Raw genomic sequence first — 20,958 nt, forward strand, 5'->3', positions numbered from 1 at the left:
TGTGGTCTTTATAAGAGGAAAATTAGTGGCACTTTGGTTCACGAAAGGCTTATGACAGGTCTGGGCCTGTGGTGGCACTAATGTAGCCATCACTGGAATGCCAAGAGATGGCCTGCTGGGTTAACAGCTGTCATTTTGTGCCAAACTCACGTAACTGAAAGCTTCTGGGCCAATAAAAAAAAACCAAGATGCTGCTCTTCTCCTTTGGTTATGAGATGCAAGAGCAAGCACTTTGGAAAGCAAGCTACTTTGTTTCCTGCTAAAATATGCCTGTCAAAGTGGCCAGTTTCTATGGTGAAAGACATTTTGAAACATGTTCATGTTGGTGTGTCTTTGTCTGGTAGGCGAGCCTCGCTGGAGCATCATCCTTCGAGCTGAGTACTGGGCTGGCAGTGGAAACTGACTTAGGATGGGAATTACTTCAACATTTCAGTCAGGATGGTGGTTTGCATGGGGACCAAGGTAACTCTGAGAGACAGAATGCCTCATGTGAAACACCTGAGCTCTGGGGTCAGCAAGACCCTGACACTTAGCAGCTATTTAATTTGGTGCAAGTCACATGACTGGTCTTAACCTGCATTGCCATATCTATACAAGGGGGTTAACACCACCTTTTTTGAAGGGCTGTTTAAAGATCAGAAACAATGTATAGGGACTTCCCTGGCGGCGCAGTGGTTAAGAATCCACCTGCCAATGCAGGGGACACAGGTTCGAGCCCTGGTCTGGGAAGATCCCACATGCCGTGGAGCAACTAAGCCTGGGCGCCACAACTACTGAGCCCACACACTGCAACTACTGAAGCCCGTGAGCCTAGAGCCCATGCTCCACAACAAGAGAAGCCACCGCAGGCCCTTGTACTGCAAGAGTAGCCCCCGCTCGCCACAACTAGAGAAAGCTCACATGCAGAAAAGAAGACCCAATGCAGCCAAAAATAAATAAAATTTTAAAATAATAATAATAAAAAAATGTGTTGGGCTTCCCTGGTGGCACAGTGGTTGAGAGTCCGTCTGCCATTGCAGGGGACACAGGTTCGTGCCCTGATCCGGGAAGATCCCACATGCCGCAGAGCGGCTAGGCCTGTGAGCCATGACCGCTGAGCCTGCGCATCCGGAGCCTGTGCTCCGCAACAGGAGAGGCCACAACAGTGAGAGGCCCGCGTACCACACACACACACACACACACACACACACACACACACACACAAAGTGTCAAAAAAAAAGTGAATAAAAGACATTATTTGTATATGGTATGATGTATTGCATAGAATACATTAAATGTATATAAAATAGTAATAGGAACAAATCTGAGTTTTTATCTGCCAGGCCCCATGCTAAGCAGTTTACATGCATTATATCATTTGATTCTCATAATTGGCCAAGGCAGTAAGTAGCATTTTTATTCCCTGTTTGACAGATAAGAAAACTGAGTCTTGGAGAAGTGATTTCCACAGCTAGTGAGTTGGAAACTCAGGATTTGTACCCTGGTCTGTTGGCTCTGGATCTTGTATTACTGAAGACTGTTATAAGGGTTAGGCAAGTAGCAGTCATGTTTGTGATTTAGATTCTGTCTTGTATTGTATTATTCTAGCATGGGGAGTTTTGAGTATATCTCATCCATTACAGGTAGCTTTAGTTGAATTTTTGTCATACTCTGAAATTGTATTTCCATGGGACTGCCTATTTATTTATTTATATAGGCAGTTACTGGGAAGAGAAAGTGGTTTAGCATTTGGAGAAATGGGACTAAGTATTGTGATTCCTCTTTGTTTTTACTTTACATGGCCACAAACTTATTGTGTGTCACATCCCAACCATTAGAAGCTCTACATTTGGATTGGCCATTAGGAAAATGCAAATAATGGCCTCATCTAGGAAATGTTTCAAGGAATCAATTAAAGTGCAAAATAGTCCTGCTAATCTCCCTTATGGGGCTGTTCTGGTGCTAACACAATGATCCTGAGGGGCTGAAGATCATTATACAATCAATGGTACCCAAAACACAAGGCATCTTTAATATTCAGCAGCCCCCATCAGAGAGGAAACTTAACCTCCCTTCAGTGTGGATAGTTCTAGAATGTTCCATGGCTTTGCATATTTCCATATAACCTAGAATTGCATATAACCCAGAATTTAGGTTATTTTGCTTCTTAAGCACTTCATAAGCTTGAGTGGAACTATCCCAGAAATGATTTGAACTCAGTCATTTTTTTTTAGGAAACTATCTTTTCATAGTTTTTCTTGGAAGGAGGGAAACACTCTAGAAAATAAAGGACCATCTCCTTTATTGAAGCTATGAGTTAATATGGAATGGAATCTCCATAATGTTTGTGATGTAAATCTGCATTTCAGCTCTGGTTCCTGGTTTTGGATATGGAAATGGATTGGGATCCCAGCTCTGTAATTTGTAATCTCTGTGACCTTGGGCAAGTCATTTCACCTCTCTGAGTCTTAGCGTATCTTATCTGTGAGGTTAGTTATCATATAGACTCAAAGGGTCATCATGAGGAGTATTAAATGAGATGATGAGCACTTAACACAGGGCCTGGCACAGAGTAAGTTCTAATTAAGCAGTAACCACTATTGTGGATCATGTTGATTTTTCCTGTGGAATGTCTCACTTACTAACCCTTTTTATTTGTGGGGTTACTACCCTAGTGTAGGCCCTGGATCTACCACTGTTTCAATACGTCACTTTCTTTCCTCTTCAAGCCCTACTTCCTATGGCTGTCAGCTTTGTTAAATACTCTCCCAAACTGACCATTGGTCCTTATTTCTTCTTTCTACAGCAAATCCAGACCTTCTGATCTGTTTTTCAAAATCCTCATCATGAAGCCTCACTTTCCCTCGCGCCTCTTCTCACAGCTCCTCTCAAACTGTACACTTCCATTGGCCCATCTTTGCTCTGTCCGTGGTCCTGACTTCTCAGGTTCATATTCTCACCTGCCCCTTCTTAGGCTCTCCAAATCCTCCTTATGTTTCAAGGCAGTTGAGGGTCCAGCTCTTCCAAGAAGCCTTCTATGATTATTCCAGTCCTCGCTGAGTTACTATTCTGAGTTCTGACAGTGTTTCTGAAACCTGTTAGGATAGTGCCTGATTTTCACTGCTTTGGGTACCCATTGACTGTAACTGAAAGAAAATTGTTGTTAATTATAAGTGCAATATTATATTCGGTGATGTATCTGATCAAGAACACATCTCATATATTATCCTAACACGAATTTATCATATTGGCATAATAATATGTCAGTGAATTATACACAGTCATACTAAATATATGTATGTATTTCTATAAAATAGGCACAGATGAATATCTGACATTAATTTGCTAAAAGGAGATCAGGGTATTTAAAAGAGTGTGTTTTTCTTATTAAAGTATTCATGTAAGTGGGAAAAATGCACAAAGATATTTTTGGTAGCATTGTTTATCAAAACATTGAAAACACTCTAAATATATGTCAGTAAGGCTTGAGAAGTTATGACACATCCATACACAGGCAGACTATGTACTTACTGAAAAGAACAAAATGGATCTCTATATATTGACAAGGAATGATGTCCTTGGTACATTATGTACAAAAAACAAGCTGCAGAGTAGTAATTATGACTAAATTTTTGTAAAGCAAACACATATTTCAAATATATTTTCTGTTCCTCTATGGATAGAAAACACCTAGATATACATTAAACTGTTAAAAGTGCTTATCTCTGAGAAGTTAGATACTTGAAATGGATTGGGGTAGCTAGAAGAATAGTTATGTTTTTTAAGAATCTATACAACAAATAAAAATCTGAGTCCTCTATGTCATAAGTTTAGACCAATTATAATATGTATTTAAAATTTTATATACAAATGTTATGATTGTTTTCTAATAATTTTAAGGGTATTTAAAAATATATAAAGTACATGACTGAAATAATGATTTTTTCCTCAGTATAAAGTTTCTCCCAGCAATAAGTGTTATTTGTATTGCCTTCCTTTAACCTTAGAGCTGCATTCAAATTTGACATTATTCCTCTCAAAAACCAATATTCAGTGCCTCCAAATTCAGAAACCCATTAAGGAGTTGGGGAGGATGATATTTTAAAAATATGTCATATCCTCAATAACTTCTGCACTGACCAGTTAGAATGGATGCTGGCTAGTATGCCAGACTAGGCATCCTGGTGGAACACCAGCCCTGGCCTTAACTTTGTGAACTGGCAGAAGGTAGTCTCTGAAATCTGTTCTTCACCTTGATTTTCTTGTGCTCCATCCCTCCCTTTTTCCACCCAACACAGAATCAGGGGCCCAGAATTATTTTGAAGAATACTATTCACATAGTAAGGTGGAAGAGACAGCAGTTATACAGTTGCTTTGGTCAAGATGATAGAAGGTGTGAAAGGGATTTTGAGGGAGTGGAAAGGGTGTGGGCTTTGGAGCAGACAGATCTCGATTTGAGTCCTGGTTTGCTCATTTTCTCGTTGTGTCACATGGGACAAGACAGGTAACCTCCCTGTGCTGCTATTTCTTCATGTGTAAAATGATGTTAATCTCTACCTCATGGGGCACTTGTTAAGGGAAAATGAGGCAACCTGTTAAGTGTCTGGGGTGTAATTCGTGTTTGTAAATGTTAGTAATTCCCCCTCTTCCCTTCTCCCCAATCCTACTTCCCATATGCCCTTGATTTACTCTAAGAATGTATGATTCAGGTCTTTTAAGCACCCGCTGGTGAATCCACTCTTTCCTTTGCCATGTACTACCTATCTGAGTTACTGCTCAGTGCCGGGTCATGTGCCCATTGCGTCACTGTATTAAAGCATTGACGAGTGAAGTACAGGTGTTTATTAGGCAGCTTTGAGTGCATAATTGTCAAAACAGTCCAGATCAAAGAATACACCAACCTAGCAATTTGGCTATAATTACAGATGGGTTCACATGGGTCAGTTTCACCTCTTCTAACTCAATCAGAAGCTCCTTCAGGGCAGAAGTCAATTATTCTCTACGTGTTGTAGAACAATGCCTTGCACAATTATGAACATGCATATTTACCAAACATTTGTTGACTGATTGACCAACTGGCCTATGGGTAACAAGTTCTCTTTAGGTGTGGACAAAGCAGTTTTCAAACTGGTTAACAGGGCTTGAAAAGATATAAAGCCCAAATCTGACTGTTGGAGCTTAATTACACTTTATAAGCAAGCACATCTACACCTACATCATTGCAAATTGGAGAAAATCTTCCATCTGTAGCTATTCTTCATATTCTCATTGGCTTTTCAGCGGCTCATTAGTGTAATGGAGATGCCTTGAGGCAAGCTTCGGTAGCCTTAGAGCACAGGCAGACATCCCTGAGCTCCGGAAAGAACATGGACAGGCCCTGAAAGCATGAGGGAAAGCTTTGGAGAAGGCAATTGAGAAACCTCCTGGCGAGACATTGTCTGCGGATCACTGGCCCGATATAGCATAAAGGCCCCATCTGAGCCATTACAGCCTATTGTGTCAATGTGTTTTCTGGGAGGCTGTCATCCATAGATCACAGTCGGCAGCGAAAGTAATGCCTCCATGGGAACTGTTACTATTTCCCATCGGTGAATTCTATTAGAGGTCCGTGGGTTACTGCCACTGGAGTTCATATTAACTCGGTCAAAGGGAGGGTGATTGATTCTGTGGAATTTTGTGAATACACACAAAATACATTTCATACTGTCATCTGGGTTTTGTATTGCACTTCCATGATCCCTGCTACATGGTTAATCCAATATCATCTACTCGAATTGCTACAGAGAAAAACCCAAATTTCCCATGCCATTTTAAAGCTGAGATACCTGCCCATTTCCTTTCTTCTCCAGTCACAAAAGATTTAGACCTAACTATAAACCATTGACTTCTCTTCTGATTTAACAACTTGATCTGATGGGAAAGGCATTTATTGAATGCCCACTGTGTACCAAGAAATAACAGTGGGAACTACAAATGATACCAAAAAATTAATACAGTAGGTTTGTGCCCCCATGGAATTTATAATATAATCAGAAAGAAGGCATTCATAAAATGATCAAAGGATATAATTACAAAACTAGTAACAGGAAGTGCCTAAATAAGACATAGTTGCGTCACAAACAGTGCAATAGCTATATTCTTGAAAAGATGAATGGGTACTAAATCTTGCGAAGCGCTGAAAGAAACAGCTATTATAGGAGTCCTTTACGGTAAAGTGATTTTTTTCATAGCCTAACTTATTGATACTAAAATTTCTAAAGTGTGTGAAAGGGTTCCTTGATGTGGGTTATATACTTTGGGCTCCTGGGCCAGGAAAAACACCAAGTTTAGGAGTAACCTTAGAAAGTTTCCTCAATTAATTGAATTTTAAATGAGATGTTGAAAATGAAGGACATGAGTTGGTAGGGATTCTAGAGAAGGCCAATTCTCCTACATGCTCAAAGTAGAAAAACATATCATCAAGTCTCTGTTTCCTTCCTGAGTGGATATTACACAGCATAGGGAGAGCGGGTGCTAAGATGCTGATGTTATTTGCAGTGGAGTTTTATAACCGGTATGGGAGTACTTTCTTGAACATCCCTTCCTGAAGTGCATTCTGATATATTCTGTATTCAGCACATCAATGGCTCGAGATCGTGTGTGTACATATAGACACTTAGTGGTCCTCTGACCCCACATCTGGACTCCTAGAGGAGAAGCTGGTACTCTCAGGGCATCCCAGGTTATTGTGGTCAATGGGACACTGAGTGCAAGGACCAGAGAGTCTCATTCATTATGGAAATTCTTTTGTTCCCATGACTCCTCTCTCTGAAGGTCTTAAAAACTGGCAGAAATGCAGGAAATTTCACTTTATTGAGATCTCCATTTTGAAAAGCGATGATCTGGGTGGACAAAGTTCCTCCTAATTCCTTCCTAAAAACTCTTAAAATGTCCCTTGAGTTTGTACCTCCCCCCCCTTTTTTTTTGTGGTACGCGGGCCTCTCACCATCGTGGCCTGTCCCGCTGTGGAGCACAGGCTCCGGACACGCAGGCTCAGCGGCCATGGCTCACGGGCCCAGCCGCTCTGCGGCATGTGGGATCTTCCCGGATTGGGGCACGAACCCATGTCCCCCGCATCGGCAGGCGGACTCTCAACCACTGCGCCACCAGGGAAGCCCTGTACCTCCCTTTAATTCTCAAACTCCCCTGGCTGTTTGGATTCTCTTTGCCAGATAGATAGATAGATAGCAACAACCTCTTAGATGTTTATTCTAATTTTTGCCTCTCTTTGGTCCAACCCATTCTAAAACCTGCTGGAATGCAACTGTCCTCAAGTGCAGAAACCATCATGTTACTCCTCTGATCAAGAATTTCCTATTGCTTACAATAAAGGTCCACATTCTTCACTTTAATATCAAGGTCCCTAACAAATGCCCTCTCACTGCAAGTAAACCCCTAGATCTACCCCTCTCTTTAATCATCAACATATCTCCTTCCTCTCTACTCTCTGCTATCTCCTAAGTAAAGTTCGTTTCTTTGTCTTCTGTGGTTTTCCATGAGACATCCCACTGGTCAAAAGTGGATATCTCCCTTCCAAGCCACACCTTTCAAAGCGTAGGGATTTTTAGATTATAAATTTAATGTGGTTGAAAGAACTAGCTATGCACTTAGACATCTTGTTTCCCTGGGACAATGGCTTCAGAGCCTGACAAGGAGGGATCATGGAGGACTGAGGAATGCTTGTGTAGGAGCCCCAGACATGGCAACAATGGAGCCCAATGTCCAACCCTCGCCCACACCACCCCCTCCTTGGCAGGAAGCCGGTGTTGGCCAAATGCAGACATTCTGCAGGGCTGAGAAGGAATAGGGGATACTTGCCTCAGGCAAGACCAAAAGCTGAGAACCATGAGCAGGGGAGCAATTTAAGCTAAAAAGGTACAGGGAAAGCCTATGCTCAAGCCCCAGAAACACTGTATCCCAACAACCAGTTCTGAGGTCAGAGGGCAAGGGTCACACAGCTGAGAGGTGTGAGGCGAGAGTCAGTCAGCAACAGAGTCCCTGGGAGCTGATGGTGTCTTTTAAAGGTGGTGGTGGGGGTGAAAGGCATGTGGTGTGGGACAACCCCCAGCCCCTTCCCAAGGGCAGTGACAGGGAACACAGTGACGGGAGGCTTCCTTCATGCTCTTGGCCTCTGGGGTCTAGAGTGCTCCCTTGACATAGACTACCCTTTAGTCGGCCAGGTAAGCATTTATAACAGGACTATTCCATCTACCTGATAAGGGAGCTTAGCTCTGTGAGACTACAGGCCAGATCTGTCTTATTCACCACCATGTCCCCAGAGGAGCAGGCTGCCTGGTACCACTTCTAATCAGTTTGTAGCTGCTGAGAGGGTAAGGTAGTTGAGAAAATTAAATGAAATCATATAGGGAAAGGTGCTATGGGCTGAATGTTTATGTCCCCTCAAAATTCATGAAGCTCTAATTCCCAATGTGATGGTATTTGAAGATGGGGCCTTTGGGAGGTGATTAGGTTTGGATGAGGTCATGGGGGTGGAGTTCCCATGATGGGATTAGTGCCCTTATAAAGGGAAGAAGAGACCAGATGCCTGTCAGTCTCTTTCTCCTCGGCCATGTGAGGATACAGTAAGAATGCAGCTGTTTACAAACCAGGAAGCAGGCTCTCACCAGATGCCAGATCTGCTGGTAGCTTGATCTTGAACTTCCGAGCCTCCAGAACTATGAGACATAAATGTTGTTGTTTTAAGCCACCCAGTCCATGGTGTTTATATTATAGCAGTGTAAACCGATTAAGAACAAAGGGCTTAGCCAAAAGTGAATCACATATTTTGAAAGGCTAGTTTAATGACATTAATTAGTGAACAGATCTAACTTGAAATCCCACATCCATATGTCAACAATGGGTAATATTTTTGCTATAATGTGATATATGTACTCCTAAGAGAGAACTTGTGTTCTGTAGAAGCCCATACCCAAAATAGCAGCACTTTTGGGAAAAATAAGATTGAGGCGGACCGACTGAACACTGAGGTAACATTGTAAACGAAGTATTAATAAAACAGTAACTTCAATCAAATTTTAGTATTTTATAAATCAGTCATACTGTTTTCTTAATAAATATACACTACAGCAAATATAAGACTTTAAAAATGAAGGTGGCTTGACGAAAGGGATGTTCAAGGAAGTATTGAGTCTGTAGATAATGGTACAAGGCCAAAATACAAAAAGATTGGGGAAAACTGTGTAAATAATTTTTTTTTGCTCTGTCTTAGAAGTCAGTAATCACTTCTAAGACAGAGCGGGGTGGACGGACCAATACTGTATTCCTCTGTGACTTGTTGCTTTGAGCTAGGCTAATATACTTTGCATCCAGCTGCCATCACTGTGTGACACAAAACATTAATGTGCTGGCAGAAAACTGTGAAAAACCAGTGTGTCATTTTTTTTTTTTTAAGAAGATGTTGGGGGTAGGAGTTTATTAATTAATTAATTAATTTTTGCTGTGTTGGGTCTTCGTTTCTGTGCGAGGGCTTTCTCCAGTTGCGGTGAGCGGGGGCCACTCTTCATCGCGGTGCGCAGGCCTCTCACTATCGCGGCCTCTCTTGTTGCGGAGCGCAGGCTCCAGACGTGCAGTCTCAGTAGTTGTGGCTCACGGGCCTAGTTGCTCCGCGGCAGGTGGGATCCTCCCAGACCAGGGCTCGAACCCATGTCCCCTGCATTAGCAGGCAGATTCTCAACCACTGCGCCACCAGGGAAGCCACAGTGTGTCACTTATGTTCTATTAACACAGTTCCCCTATTCACCACTCTTTTACATTCTGAAAACATGTTTTAAAGCAGAACAGACAAGATTTTCACATTTTGAATAAACGTAGACTGGAGAATTATTTCTCTTGACCATCATGAGTTTTACATTGAAGAAGGTTCATAATGGCTTATAGAAGTCTTCTGTGTGGCCTACAAAATATTTTTAAAAGTTTTGAATTGGTATGTCCAATATTCAAACATTTAGAGATTTTAGGTAAGAAAGTGGATTTGCTGCCCCTTATTCCTATGTAGCAATAATTTGGCAGCCTGCATAGAGGCTGCCTCCATGTAAAGAGTGGCTCTATTCATGTATTTTATTTTACCTGCATGAGGCTGTAGGCATTGGGGCTGGCAAGACTGGTTATACCTTTTATTCCCCAGGTCTCTGCTCATATGCATGTGTGTTCATAAATTGGATATTTGTAATTTAGGGAATGCCCGCATTTTATTTATATCCGCAGTCCTTTCGTAGATTTTTCGTTACACTAAGATGTATACTCTTTAATTTAAAAGTGACCCAGATCCATACTAAACAGGTCACAGGTAAGTGAGATAAATGAATCCCAGAAATAGAAAAGAAATAATGAGTTTTATGGGCAAATCAAACATTATCCTCCTAATTATCACAGTTAGATGCTTAAGAAAGATCTGTTGATCACCTTTGAGCAGTGAGTATTTTAGTGTATTCTTTTAAATTTAATTTGACTTGATTGCTGTTATTCTTGTGGAAAGACAAGTGTATATAATGGCAATGTAATTTTATTAGCTGCCTCCCACACAATTGCTTTAAAATAAGCTAATTCTTCATTGCTACACCTTAAGGTTCTGTTATTATTATTATAAACACACACAGAGCATAAAGCCTTTAATTTTTGTGCGACAACTGTCTAATACTTATTTTTACTGTTGATCTTGTTATTGAGATGAAATCAATACACATTTACATAATAAGTTTTTATTTTTCAAACAAGACGATGAACACCTCTCTATATTAATCTACAAGATAAAAACTGGCACTGGGCTACTTCTCAATATAATTCTTATGTTTAAAAAGTTTTGCCTTGGAGTTTGGCATTTCTTTATATGTGATTCTTATGGTATGTAAACCGCCCCCCCTCTCCGCCACCAAATAGAGTGAATAATCAAGAGCCCTATTTCTGTGTTTGACCATGGAAGGGTTTGTATTATGTTTAAGCCTTATTTAAAACAGCTCCTATTCCTTGACTTGAATTTAATGGATGTGTGTTCACTGCATTAAATTCACTTTGTTCTGTTCCAACAATGATTGACAGCCTTGATTTAAGACCAGTAAGTTAAAGGCAGGTTGTTCAAAGATGGCCACTATTCCCTATCAGGATGTCAATGGTCTATAGAAGATATACAATCCATAACCTTGGTTGTACCTTTTCAAACGAAGAGAGGAAATAAAGAGGGCATAAAAATATAAATATATTAAAATATTAATGTAGCAGGTTCTTCTGATTTTCTTTGGTTAAAAGATTATTGACACCAATTTGAGCAGTCATCTAGCATGAAATAATTAAGTGGATTATAACTGAATTTTTGCAAGTCATTATTAATTTAATACCCTACCAGACCTGGAAGCTCAACTTACTGATCCTTTTGGTGTTATTGCTAATTAGTTGTGTTTTCAGGGTCAGAAATAGTCAATGCAGTTTTTTTCTGTCCTTCCACCACTGAAGTGTTATATAGATAAATATTTTTATAGAGTTTAGTTGTTGATTCTATAGGATAGTTGATTTACAATGTTGTGTTAATTTCTACTGTACAGCAAAATGATTCAGTTCAGTCTTATATATATATATATATTTTTTCATAATCTTTTCCATTATGGCTTATCACAGATATTGAATATAGTTCCCTGTGCTATACAGTAGCACCTTGTTGTTTATCCATTCTATATATATAGTTGACATCTATTAATCCTAAACTCCCAATCGATCCCTCCTCCAACCCGCCCCCTCCACACACACACACACACACACACACACACACACACACACACACACACACACCCTTGGTAACCACAAGTCTATTCTCTCTGTCTGTGAGTCTGTTCTAACAAGAATTTCTACTCTCACCTTTGGTAATTTTATTCATGATTATTAAATAAGTTCTTGAATAGATACATGACTTGCCAGTAAAACATTAAAAGAAATCACTTTCAAGGAATTTCCAGCTGGAAAGGAAGCCTGTAAGTGTGCACAGTATGCTTATCACTACTGCAAGTCTTCACGACCCCAGGGACACAGCAGATACTGTCAGTGACCATGAAGTAACAGTGGACCCCAGGCTTCTGACACGCTAGCCTCTTTGGAGAGAACACTTGCACTGGGGGTTAGGAGAGCTGTCCTGTCCTTTACAGTGTAAATATTTAGTCCCCCACCTCTTACCACAGATGGTTTGGGACAACTGACAACAATATCGCAACAATAATAAAGCCATAAATAGAAATAGTAAGTCAGGACAAATGAAAAGAGAACCAGAAATGTGCCACTCTGGGGTTAGCAGAGTGGCTGTTGTTGAACTTGAAGTCAGAAGGACAAGGTTACCATCTAGGGTCCAGCCACATCCTGGTGGCCTTGAGCAAGATGCTGCATCTCTTCGCACTGTGACTTCAACTAGAAAGTATAGGGATTACAATTCTTAGGTGATTTCTGAACTATCATCCAGCTTTAAAATTCCAGGTTTCTAGGATTTAGGGCTTTCGTGAATCATTCAGCTAAATATAAAGAAAAAAAATGATTTTAGGACTGAGGGTGTATCTTGTAAGTCTAGCCAGTTATCTTGCAGATGAGGGTACTGTTGTTTGTGGTGTAGACAGTGCAGGAGAATGCGGAAGTGTGGACCCTGTCTCCCTTGGTTGGGGGAGGGCCTCGAAGCTGACCATGCTTTCATTTCCACAGGGATAGCCTGTGCAGTTAACCCCAAAAGAACAATGTCCTCTGCTTTGCTCTGATCTGCAAAGTCCCCTTTCAATTTTAGATGCAACTGATTTTTCAGATTGATTTATTCATTGACTGAGACAGGAATATCTGACATTTCTTTTAAAGGAAAATTCCTTTATAGTTTTTATACAATATACATAATGTTTTTATATTACAAAGATATTGTAAGTAATACGGAAGAGTAAAGGCAGAAAGTAAAAACAAAAAAAGGAAAGAAGCAAAGAAAAACCACACTAAACCTCACAACCCAGAAATCAGAATCATTGATTGCTCAGGTAAAGCTACTCTGAGAATAGATAAATAGGAATGTTTTTATAACACTGGGTCATTTTATACTTACTATTTTAAACAGGAAGAATCGATTTTAATTTAATTCAAATTTAATACAAATGAAAAGAAACTGAAGTGAAGCAAAGGGAATTACTGAACTTAAAAATGAATGCTTACTCCCAAATATTTGTTGTGGAGAGGAGACCTCTGCCCTAGCTTATCCCACACATCTACGTTCACTTATAAGGAGGTACAGAGACCAAAACATTTAATGCTGAACTTGTTCCCGTTACTTGATTATTTTCTTCTACTGTGATATTTCAGTGCAACCATGACTATACCTTAGAGTGTAATTCCAGTTAAACTTGTGTATTTGGACCACTGGTACCATGGGGAAAGCTACCACCGAGCCAAAAGGAAAGAAAGCCCATGTGTTTCTGTTTAATGTCTGACCCTCAGGGAGTTTCTAGAGAGATGATATGGTGACCCTGAGTATAAGCAGTGCCTGGCACGTGCTCCTTTGCACAAACAAAGTTATTTACTTCCGAAAACTGGTGAGAGGCAGTGTGATCAAACAGATGTGCTGAAGGGAGCCCGAGGATCAGCCCCCTGTGGGGCTCTGCCCGATCTGCCCCACTCAATAATTCAGTGGTTTCCAAGGCAGAGAGGACACAGGAAAATCTGTGACAAGAAGATGAATGTTGAAGTCATTCTTACAAAATCTCTATTTTTAGTGCATGCTTTACAATGTACGTAATATATTACTGCAGTGAAACAAGTATATATCACTTACAAAGAAATGAATAAAAAGATATACTTCGAGGGTGCAGGCTTAAAATTTTCTTTGAGGTAGGTGTGCCCAGTCAAGACCCCTGCATTAAATGGTGGGAGCAGTGCCAGTCTTTCTTTGCACCTCTGTCTCCTGACTTGTAAACTGAAGCTCTTCTCCCTTTTCTTTCTGCCCCCTCCCTTCCAGAGAAGTTGGGAGAGCCAAGGAGAACACTGTTGCCCTAAAGAGCAAAAATTCCATAAACATTCTGCATTAACTGGGGTAATTTAATTCAGATTAAAAAATTGTTTTATAGCACTTATTTTAGTTCATATGTTAATGATATCCATTTCCTATGTTTAATTCATGTTTGTGGGCATTATCCCAAATATATATTCTGAGTTCAATTAAGAAGCCAAGAAAAATGTCTAGGAGAGGCTTTTCACTGTACCCGACAGATTCGTATTAAATCCCTGTGTCTTAATATATGATTTAAGGGGAATAACGTAAATGGACTCTGAATTTCTCCCATGTAGCTCATTTACAAAAGTACCTCAGCTTGCTAAGAATTTGCCTCTTGTTGGCCATTAGAACACTTACTAGAATATTTATTAGTTATTAACACAGAAAGTATGTTTGCATGTGTGTGTGTGTGCGCGCGCGCGCACATACTGAGAGAAACATAGCTCTCTAGGCACTTATTGGTGGGGCTAGCTTAAATTGTAATAGGTAATAGATGAATTTTTAAAAATAACTAAATTCAAGAGTGAATTGATGTGAGAGTCCAGAGTAGAGCTGATTGGTTGACTGGGGCAAAAGCGGAGAGAACCACCATGCCTAACACATCCTGTGTTTCTGGCATTCAGAGATGCAATCCCCCAGTAAATCCAAACTGTAGAACTATTTATGCCTGACACCATGGCTGTATCAGTTTGCTTGGGCCCCACACAATGCACAACACACTGGTGGCTTAAACAACAGAAATCATTTTCTCATAGTTCTGGAGCCTGGAGGTCTGAGATCAAGGTGTCAATAATATTGTTTTCCTCTGATGTCTCTCTCCTTATCTTGTAGATGACTACCTTCTCCCTGTGTCTTCACATGATCTTCCCTCTGTGTGTGTCTATATCTTAATCTCCTCTTCTTTTAAGGACATGTTATAAGAACATATACAATGTAAGGACATACAAGTCATATTGGAATAGGGGCCATCCTAGTGATTTCATTTCAACTCTCACTTTACCTCTTTAAAGACCCTATCTCCAAACATAGTAATTCTCAGATACTGGGAGTTAGCACTTCAACATATAAATTTTGAGGGGACACAATTCAACTCATAAATAGTGGCCAAGGTCAGCTCAACAGCATTCCAGATAAGTCACAGATAAATTCACACTGAACAGTAGCATTTTTGGCCTGGACTGTCTTTATACACTATTGTGAAATGCTTTATTGTGTGCTGTTAAATCGAGTTTGTGGCTCACCATGCCAGAAGTGGCCCTACTCCAGAAATGAATGAAATGTTTCCTGTGTCTTTTCTGTAATGAGAGATGGAGAGAAAAGAAAATTGGGGATAGTGCTGTCAGGTGCTATTATGAGGTATTTAGGAGTGCCAGTTTTAATTTATTTGTAGGTTTCATTTTCATGGAAAGAATTTGATTTCTACTTTAATATAAATTTGGTTTATTTTCCTCCTGAACTTGAGCTCTTTAGAATACAGAGAAGAGGGTCAAAATACAATTGGTTTGCTAAGCTGTCACACAGATTCTCTTGCTAACATTTGCAATATTTTCCTTGACTGACCAAGAACTTTCCTCCCTGGAAAGTAAACAGCAAACAGCTATCTATGAAATGGGTCAGAGCAAATATATTTGGTCAGGTGCAGGATAAATAGATCATAGATTGACTAAAATAGCCCTAAACAAAACAGAACAAATCTCTAAGCCACACACATCCAACCTGAAGACTTTCAAAGGCAAAGCAAACAAACAAAACAAAAATATCTAGTGTATTCATGACTAGTTCATATTTCTACTTAAAGTATGTTTCCTAAAGTTTTTTTCTCACAACTGTAGATGACCAGAGCAGCAACCTACCAACCCAAAACCGTGAGCCTGACAGAATTCTTGCAAACTCTGATATCCCATGATGTCACAGACCAGAGCGGTGGTCTAGAGATTCTGGAACCCTCAAAATCACAGAGAACGTAATGGAGTGATTGCTGCCTCAAGAGATAGGAGGAGAACAGGAGAGGTTGATAACTGAGTCTGGCATTTCAGATAATGATGAGTACTCTTTTAATAACCAGGAAAGAATTTGAGGAAATATATGGACAGAATGTACAGAGAAAGAAAATACTAACTTGTAAAGCAAAACAAACAAAATCTGTCACCTCCACCAAAGATGAAACAAAAAAATTCTTTATTTTGTGCTTGCAAAGACAATTAGAAATTTAACAATCTGTTAGGTATCAACTTCCAAAAACCTTTGGATTTTTACGATTCTATTTCAATTGTATCAGTTTCTTAGCAAAACCTGATATCATTACAACTGTCAACTGGGATCATAGAATTCTAGAATTCAGTGGGAAGTTAGCAATTATCCTTCCTTGAAACTCCCTTGATTTTGATGGTATCAGTCTATCTTGGCTTTTCTTCCACCTTTCTGGTTGATTTTTCTCAGTCTTCTGTGCAGCCTCTTCCTTCTCTGTCCATCCTCAGATATCAGTGGTTCAGTCCTTCTACCTTTCTCTGGGTGAGCTTATTCACTCTCATGTCTTCTGCTATCATCTTTTTGCTGATGACTCATTGTGCACATCTCTCTTCTGATTCATGACCCAGAAGTCCAGCTCTCTACTGCCCATCCCCACCTTGATAGTGCTTGATAAGTACTTTATGTTCAAAACTGAACATCCCAGACTGAAGTTTTCAGTGGTAGCCAAGCCACAAGATGACCCCTCATGATTCCCACCTCTTGATTTTTATGCCCTTGTACCCCTTTCCACACTGGTTAGGGCTGACCTGTGTAACCAAAAGAACATTGTGGAAATGATGAAGAGTGCCTTCTGAGGCTTAGTCATAAAAGACATTGTGGCTTCTTTCTTGCTTTCTCTTGATTATTTGCTCTAGAGGGAGCTTCCTACTATGTCATGAGAACACTCTGAGACAGGCTGGCACCTGGGACCCTTTGCTGCGGTGCTGCAGTGTTTGTACCTGGACAAACCTTTCTTCCAGCAACAAAATACAAAGAAACTATATGGGACTAAAAATAACTGTGTGCATGCCCAGTTGGGGCAAATTCTGGACAAAAGATACAAAAAGACCAAAAAAACCCTACTACCACTTCTGAAGAGCCAGGAGCAAAAACAGGGTGTTGGGAGCAAAAGCAGGGTACTGAGCATGCCCCCTGCACTCAACACCACCAGAGGGGTGGGCAAAACACCTAAGCCACCCCTCCGGCCGGACCCCTGGACACACCCCTACCCTCACTCCATATAAGGAACAAGCTTGTCCTCCCACCCCACCCCAAGAGAGCAAGCAAGGCAAACTGTTATTTGTTCTCACTACCCCCTGCTGCAGCAGGGGTGCCAGTAAAGCCTTGCCTGAATTTCTTGTCTGGCCTCTAGTTAATTACTATTGATTGGGGAAGGCCAAGAACCCCAGTCAGTATCAACTCAACCTCCCCATGGAGAGGACTGTGTGGTATGGAAGATGCCCCCTACCAACAACCAGCAGCAGCTTGCCAGGTATGTGAGGGAGCCAAGCTGGAAGCAGATCTCCAGTCCCAGTCAAGCCTTCAGATGACTGCAGCCCCAACCAACATTTTGACTGTAATCGCGTGAGAGAACCTGAATCAGAACCATCTAGCAAAGCCACTCTCAAACCTAGTGTCACAGAAACCATGTGAAATAATGTTTATTGTTGTTTTGGGACACTAAGTTTGGGGTCATGCAGCAAGTATATAACCAATATTCTAACAAAGCCTAAAACTCCTCCAGTGTCCCCTTCTTCAGACATGTACACCACATTCTAATTTCAATAACTCACATAAGAAATAATGAGGACCCTGTTTAAAATAGTGGCAATAGATGTGGCAGAAAATGAACAGACTAAATAGAAATTAAGGAAGTATATTACAGACTTGGTGATAGGAGGTGAGGAGTTAGAGAGTGACAGGAGTTTAGGATGAGAGGCTTGTTCATCGGTTCGTGTTTTACTACGCTCAATTCCAAAAGGAATGACAGAAAAATACAGCCAAATAACCTTTAATGAGCTAGGTCTTCATACATCACTTTGCACAATTTCTTCACAGGAATCAGATTTTAAATATCATGATTGAAGAGGGAGAATAGCAAGAGGGCTTACCTTTATGGTAGATCAACAATAATCTTTCATGCTTTCATAGTTCTCTTCCTACGCTTGAAATTTCCCTTATACGCGTTATCTCATGTGCTGCTTACAACAGTATTGTGTATTAGCTCAATCAGTCTTTATGCAAATTGCAAAATATTGTGACAGAAGACCCAAATCAAGCTGGCTTAAGCTGAAAAGGAATTTTATTACTAAAAGTGTAGGAATAGGTACAGCTTCGGGTCAGTAGGATTCAGTCCTCAACAAAGCTGCCATACGGATCCAATATGAAATTGTTAGCCTCTATGTGATATGGCTCAGTGGCCTTTGGCTCCTAGTATGACAACACTCAACACTCAGATTGATAAAGCTAGAGCAAGTCTCTTCAGGTAGCTTCTAGGGAAGTCCTGAGATTCAGTTCACATAATCCAGGGAAATATGAAATTCTGATGGGCCATGCTTAATCCACATGCGTCAGCTCTGGAGCTGAGAATGCATGAAGTCCATCCTGAAGCTCATGGGCTATGACTGGAAAAGAGGTAGCTCTCAGAGGAAAATCAGAGTAGGATTACCTATGCAGACAACTCAGGATGCTAGAGGACCAAAAATCAATAGCTGGCCACTAGAACCATTATATGTAAAAGCAGGGAGCATATACCTGATGGGCATAGTCATTATCAAGAAAAAATGTTGTTAGGTCTAAATGTGAAAACCGCAGCAGAAAAAGCACCTAAGCTAGAGTTAAAACCCAGAGAGCCTGTGTGTTAGATTGATTCGTGCTGCTGCTACCCTGCCCCTGCTAAGGTGGGAAGTTAACAGTCTCACGGGTTGCAGATAGTGGATGCTTGCCCTCCCATCTCCACCCCATCTACCTTCTCGTTTCATGGCTGGGTTGAATCACCCTGTATTCTAAATGCTGACAGTGGAGGTCATGGCCATGCCCATATACTGTTATCTCTGAGCCTCCTCTGACTGCAAAGATCCCTGAGACTTGCAGAATAGCAGCAAGGTTGAAGGTGGAGAGTTGGCTCCAATGAATCAGGCAGCAACCTGGAGAGAAGAGACCCCTCCACCTGAGCGCAGGGATCAGAACGGATGGCTGAGCAATGGACATATTGCACATCCTTCATTAGTGCTGAGACTACTTCTAGCTTTGAGTCCCAGGGAAGGGAAACTTCCTTCTAATCCCACAGCGGGGAGCACAGTGTTAAGTGGGGATACTGCAGTGGAGTTGCAGCAAAAACTCTGAAGTAGTGTGGGAAAGTATGTTTCCAAGGAGGGGCCAAAGTGATTCCTCATAAGCGAGTGCTGGGAAAATATGATAAGAGGTGGATGAAGCCGGCAGGGCATGATCACTTAGTCATAGCATCACAAGAACTCTACTCAGATTCCTTACAGGATTATCCAGTAAATGCCCTGGCTCAGGTGGGTCAGCCTTGAACCCATCCAAAATACCCAGTCTTCCATGCTATGGTTAAAGGAATTTGGAAAGGAAGATCCCTAATTTGGAAACGTGTTCTAATGCTGAAGGACTCTTTCAATTGAAAATTCTTTCTTACTTATTACTGTACTCCATTTTCTGTCTTTAAAGAGAACTAAATAATTTGAATTCAGGAAGTGAATTGGAGGATCAATTTTTCATGGCTGTTTGACCTCACATTTTGTCACCTGGCTTTTTAGTGCCCTGACTTTTACATCTATACATCAGAAATCATAAGTCACCTCCTTTATGGGAAGATAATAATGAGAAGATATGCTATAAAAAAATATATTGAGCCTGAAAGACAAAAAGTACTATTTAAACAAGTGTACTATTAAAATCTCCATTACTACTAATAATCACAGTTGTAGTGATACTCCTATATGCAGGAAGAAGAGAGTAATTTCTAGTTTGAGCAAAAATGTACATACACACAAATTAAGAAAAGATGAGTAGCAACACTTAGCTGTCACTGAATTTTGCCTTTGTTATAAGGAAACAATTGAGAATTTCTATCTTTTGGAGTGTGTATTTGTGTGTGTTGGGGGGGACTGTACAAAGAATTTGAAAAAGAATAGATACATGTATACGTATAACTAAATCACTTGGCAGTACACCTGAAACTATCACAACATTGTTAATCAACTATACTCCAACATAAAATAAAAAGTTAAAAAAAAGAATAAGCAATATTTTGCATTCAAGACCAAAGCTGGAAATTGGGATGACTTCAAGTTTTGTTTATTAATTTTCATACGTTTCTAACAATAGCCCCCAGGTTATTATGAGAGGTTAAAACTAATCTTTTACTGTCTAATTTGGGAGCACTTTCTGGTGTGGATGATCATAAATCTCTCAAAAGGAGTATTGCTCACTTCTTTTAAGAATTAATGGTGATTCCTAGGTGGGACCAGAGAGTCATGCATCATACCCACAAGCATTAGGTTTTTCCCAGCAGAGACGCTCAAAACAAGTCTGGCAACTTTTGTAGTTGCCAACAATTTCATGGTTACTGTCTGAAGCAGAAAGGGCACATCATCAGATTCTTCCCTCTAATGCAATCTTGTCTTCCTGAGATTTGTAATATTTTTCTAATATGGATAGGGAATATTTTTTTGAGAGTGCACAGTCATGTTAAAGTAAATACCCTGGAGAAATACTTTCAATTAAAATTCAGAAGGTTTAAAAATCCAGGCTAGAAAGGATTTCCCTGACCTACAAAGCCTAATAAGATTTTTCCTTTCCATTTCTCCCTCCTCATCCTCTCTAAGTGTGCGGAGCCGTCCTGCTTTCTTACCTGGTGGCCCCATTTAGCTCTGCCCTCTAGACATTTAAGTCAG

The 20,958-nt window shown here is 40.5% G+C and overlaps 1 long non-coding RNA gene across 1 annotated transcript in view; it reads left to right on the plus strand.

Annotated features, from left to right (window-relative positions):
• LOC113629046 (uncharacterized) overlaps positions 1–20,958 on the plus strand; it is a 301,835-nt gene extending 280,877 nt beyond the window's left edge. The window contains exons 10-12 of the long non-coding RNA XR_003436346.1: positions 345–462; positions 7,998–8,000; positions 20,946–20,958. This is a non-coding gene — a long non-coding RNA (uncharacterized LOC113629046). The remainder of the gene's footprint in view (positions 1–344; positions 463–7,997; positions 8,001–20,945) is intronic.

Source organism: Aethalodelphis obliquidens, unplaced genomic scaffold, assembly GCF_003676395.1.
Source record: "Aethalodelphis obliquidens isolate GAN/ISIS:26980383/991018 unplaced genomic scaffold, ASM367639v1 scaffold2, whole genome shotgun sequence".
In the NCBI taxonomy this organism is placed as follows: domain Eukaryota; kingdom Metazoa; phylum Chordata; class Mammalia; order Artiodactyla; family Delphinidae; genus Aethalodelphis; species Aethalodelphis obliquidens.